Source organism: Grammomys surdaster, unplaced genomic scaffold, assembly GCF_004785775.1.
Source record: "Grammomys surdaster isolate TR1022 unplaced genomic scaffold, NIH_TR_1.0 125311, whole genome shotgun sequence".
Classification (NCBI taxonomy): Eukaryota; Metazoa; Chordata; class Mammalia; order Rodentia; family Muridae; genus Grammomys; species Grammomys surdaster.
Genome location: NW_021620189.1, coordinates 1,287,289 through 1,292,280, shown reverse-complemented (window position 1 = coordinate 1,292,280; position 4,992 = coordinate 1,287,289). Strand labels below are relative to the sequence as shown.

Genomic DNA, 4,992 nt, shown 5'->3' with positions numbered 1-4,992 from the left:
TGAGGGTGAACCTAGCTAAGACTCCTAGCAATGGGGGATATGAAGCCTGAAATGCCCAATTCCTATAACAAGGCAAGATTTCCAATGGAGGGCCTGGAACACCAACTCAGCCAGAAATCCTTTGACCCACAATTTGTTCTGCCTACAAGATGTTCAGGAGTAAACATGGAACAGAAAATTGAGGGAATGGCAAACGAAAGACTGCTTCAGCTTGAGACTCATCCCATGAGGGGGAATTCATATTTGACACTATTAATGATATTCTGCTACACTTCCAGATAGGAGCCTAGCATGACTGTCATCAGTTGTATAGCTGGATCTTCATGTGAGACTCCTAACAGTGGGAGCAGGGGCTATCCCTGACTCTGCTACCTGCCTTTGGATCCTTTTCTTCAAACTAGGCTGCCTAGTCTAGCCTCAGTAAGAGAAGATGTTCCTAATCTTATTGCTGTTTTATATGCCCAGGCTGGTTGGTATCCAAGAAAATTATGCCTGTTTCTAAGAGGAAAGGGAGGAAGTGGTGGATTGGGTGTAGAGGGAGGGGAGTAAGGAGGAAGGACTGGGATGAGAAGAGGGAGGGGAAGCTTCAATCAGGATGTAAAGTAACTAAGGCACTTGACAAAGTAGTCTGCCATGTGAGAAAAGGTATAAAAACAATTGAATAAACAAGATTTTTTCTGAACAATGAGATGCCGTGGAGTGAGGTGTCTCAAGATCTTAATTTGTACACTAGTAGCACAAATATCATAGGAACATCTAGCAATTTTTAAAAATTAGATTTACAGTACACTTCTTGAGATAGACCTCTGACCCAAGGTTGAATAGGTCATGAGTCTAGGGGATAACCAAATAGTAACTGTTCTGGTAAAAGAATACAGCAATAAAATGACTCCTAAGGTTATATTGCTAGACCCATAGATCAGAGATTTGTTCAACCTTCATCAGAGAAGTTTCTTAAATCACTGGGTTGCAATTAACATAGAGACCCACAACTGAACAATGTTCAGAGACTAAGAAACCTTTGAATACTTGGTCCTAAATGGTCCTAAATAGGATGTCTTTATCACACTCCTCCCATCAAGGCTCAAGGATCCATAGACAAGGAGGAAGATAGAAAGATTGTAAGGGGGATCGAGGTGGTAGATGACTCTAGTGAAACAGAACCTTCTTGACACAATGCTGATTCACATATGACCTGACAGAGACTGTGACTGCACATACAAGACCCACACACTTCAAGGCAGACAAAATCACAGTGTAGAGAAGTAGAAGTAAACACAAATCCCCACCCCTAACCAAGAAGCAGTATACAGATGATACCGACTGGGAAAGAAAAAATTCATTTCTTCATTGGAGTTTCATTGGGTATATCAACCACACTCCAGGGAAAGCCCAGGAGTCAACACAAAATGGACTCCGTGATTTTTGTTTGTTTGTTTTGTATGTGTGTGTATGTTTTGTTTTGCGATTTTAAATAAAATTTTTATTAGTTCTTTGTGAATTTTACATTAGGCACCAAACCCCACTCATCTCCCTGTCCCTTTATATCTGCCCTCCACCCGTGAAATCTCCCTACCAAAAGAAAACAAAAAATAAAAACAACAACAAAAAACCCCCAAAAGCATTTTTCCGTAGAAGCTGCGGTGTGTCACACACAGTGTGTCACGTAGTATATCCTTTTGCCTAAGCAGCTTTATTTGCAAATGTTCATTGCAATGTATCATTAGTCTGGTTTGAGGTATCTGCTTTCTGCTACACTATTAATACTGAACCATCACCTAGACTTTTCTTGGATATTCTGTTGTTGTCCTGTGTCATACAGTTCCTACAAGTTTGGGACTTCCCCTTCACACAATCCAGCAGATCATAAATGGGGTGAACATTGAGGTGAGCCAATTCAGAGCTCTGGATCTGGGCCTGGGTGGAAGCTGAGTTGGTCAGTCCACCCACTCTTCTGTGCTTGTGTCACCAAGGCCACCACTTATTTTGCCCAGGCAAGAGGCAGGGCTAACTCTTCTATTCTCACCCTTGGGTTGAGCGCTCCTGTACCCATGCCTTCAGGGCCAGCTCTACTGTGCTGCTCAAGTGAGTTATGAGGCAGGCTTTCTAGAATACTGTAGCTGGTAAGGAATACGGCCAGCTTTCCCATGCCCCTGCCCTTGAGGCTAGTTTACCTGCCTGCCACATATGGTGAGGGGCAGTGCCAGCTTAGAATAGTACTTGGAGATCAACATAGCCTCAGGTTGCAGCTCAGCCCAGAGACATCCCCATGGGCTTTGGTGGTAACTCAGGGTCTTGGACATCAACAAAGACCCTAGCTGCATCAGAACCATGGACGCAGACAAGACTATCAGCTGCTGCCCAGGTCAGAATGTCATCATGGCCTCAGGTGGCAGCATAGGCCACTCAAATCAGTTTGGCTCTCAGCATCAGTATGGTCTCCAGACATCAACAAGGTATCAGGCAGCAGCCCTGACCACTGACATCTGGATGACCTTTGGTAGCAACACGGGGCACAGATATTAACATAGATCCTGGCTGCAATAGCAGTAAGGCTCCAGACATGGCCGTTGGTAGCAGCCTAGGCCAAACCTCTCCATGGCTCCAGGTGGTTACCCAGGCTCCTTATATCTGCCTATTCCTCATCACTGTTCTCTCTCCAGTTCCACCACTCTTCTCAATGCACTAACCTCAAGGCATCGCTTTCTCTCCAATCTCTCCACTGTGTACTCTCTTTCCCATCACTCCATGATATATTCACTCATCATAGGGGCACATGCTGCGGCAGACTGGGGGATGGGCACTTGAGTGTCTCTCTCTTCTGGTGGACTGTAGGGCACATGCTTGGGTGGCTCTTTCTTCCTGCTGGCAGCCCACGGGCTAATGGGACCCAGGGCACACATTTGAGTTCCTACCCCAAGTTATTTCTTACAAAGTATTTTTCAACTGTATTAAAGCTATGCTCTGGAATGTTTACAATCCAGGAGCAATGTACTTAGTACTCTTCACTGTAACTTCTTGTAGGTCTGTGACACAGAACAATGGAGAATGTCTAATAAAATCACAGCCAAATACCTCTGTAATTCTGGAACAGTTTCTACACTATGTGTGTACACATCTAATCTTGACAGAATGACCTTTTCAACTGCTTTCCAATTTCCTCAGAAGTTAGAATTGCATGAGGATTCTTGTATTTCTTTCCTTCAAGCATGACATGGTCTTAGCAGTGTGTTCAGTTCCCGTCAGGCACATCATCTCGATCCATAGATGTTTGGACAACATAATCCAGACCCCACTCTGCAATTGCCTTTGACCATATTGTAGGGCACATGGACATCCAAATGGAGGAGGATTTCTTTTTGGTGTTAACAGAATAAAATCTTCAACCTTTTGTACATGTGTCTCCTATCAACATGATAGTAGCTGTGGCTGTAGTATATCCTCCATCTCCCCAACACTCTCCAATGTTGGGACATTGGACTTCTTCATATACTGGGTGGAGATTTAAATTCTGCAATATATTTTTCAATTTACTATAATTTTTGCTCATGGGTATCTCTGTCTTTAACCACATAGTTAGTCTTAATCTTTCTCCTTTCTGATGCTTTAAATGTCTTTTATATTTACCCCTGGTACTCTTGTCCAAAAGATCACCAGATACAAAATCTTGAAGGTTTAGTCCATTATGTAAATCTCTGACACCTCTTGTTAATTTGGCAAAGAATTTAATGCTCTAACCTGGCTGTATAAATATCTTTCCAATGTGTAACATGTCACATATTCATGTCTTCTGTCTTAAGATGTGTACTAAATGTATGTTGTCAACACATTTAAACTGCATTAATTAAGATATAGCGTTGCTGTGAATATTTTATTTCTGATGAGCCACAGACTTTTAAAAAGAATATCTGCAATAATTTCCCTAGTTTTGGACTTGGGATAAACAATAATTTTCCTGCTATCCACCTGGAACCTCAAGTTGCAGCTGCATCCCTGCAAGTCTTAGGAGAGTCAAGGAGTCTAGGGACACTGATTTGGTAATTTTTGTCTTATTGATTTTATGTTTGTTTTGGCCTTGTTACTTGTTTTATTTTTTATCGAGGGAGAAAAAACATGAAGTTGGGTAGATATAGAGAATCTGGATTGCAGAAGGGGAAAAATATGACCAGAATATCTTGTATGTAAAGTTTTTTTTTTTTTTTAAAATAAAGCTTCGCCCTTCGGCCCCTGCCTGGTCCCTGGGACTGGAGCAGACACAGAGTCGGTCTGCTCCTGTCCTGTGGAGAAACTGAATCCTGAGTCATCCAGGAGCCACTGCACTCAGAGCAGCTGGTAAGAACTCCATCTCACTCCCTCAGCCCCAGAGATACATCTGGGAGCCAGGGACATCCAGGGCACAGCAGCTACCCAAACCCCGCCCCTCCGGAATTCCACTTCCCTTCGGCCCCTGCCTGGTCCCTTGGACTGGAGCAGACACAGAGTCGGTCTGCTCCTGTCCTGTGGAGAAACTGAATCCTGAGTCATCCAGGAGCCACAGCACTCAGAGCAGCTGGAGCCACTACACTCAGAGCAGCTGAAACTGAATTCTGAGTCATCAGGGACCCACTGCACTCAGAGCAGCTGGAGCCACTGCACTCAGAGCAGCTGAAACTGAATCCTGAGTCATCGAGAACCCACTGCACTCAGAGCAGCCGAGGAGCCACTGCACTCAGAACAGAAGGATTACCAGATCCAAGAGGTGGCCTGAGTCCCAGGAGTTCTTCCACCCGGGAGATTAGGGGCATAAGACCACAGAGACCTCTGGACTCCGAGGAGCTCTGCAATAAGCAAGATAACTGGAAATACAGATTCCAATCTTACACAGAAAGGGCAGGTACCACTAGAGTTACCCAGATGGCGAAAGGCAAGCGCAAGAACATAAGCAACAGAAACCAAAGTTTCTTGGCATCATCAGTGCCCAGTTCTCCCAATATAGCAAGCCCTGAACACCCC

At 44.2% G+C, this 4,992-nt stretch overlaps 1 pseudogene; it reads right to left on the bottom strand.

Annotated features, from left to right (window-relative positions):
• Positions 1–3,005: 3,005 nt before the first annotated feature.
• Positions 3,006–4,992, bottom strand: part of LOC114637463 — a 41,568-nt pseudogene continuing 39,581 nt past the window's right edge.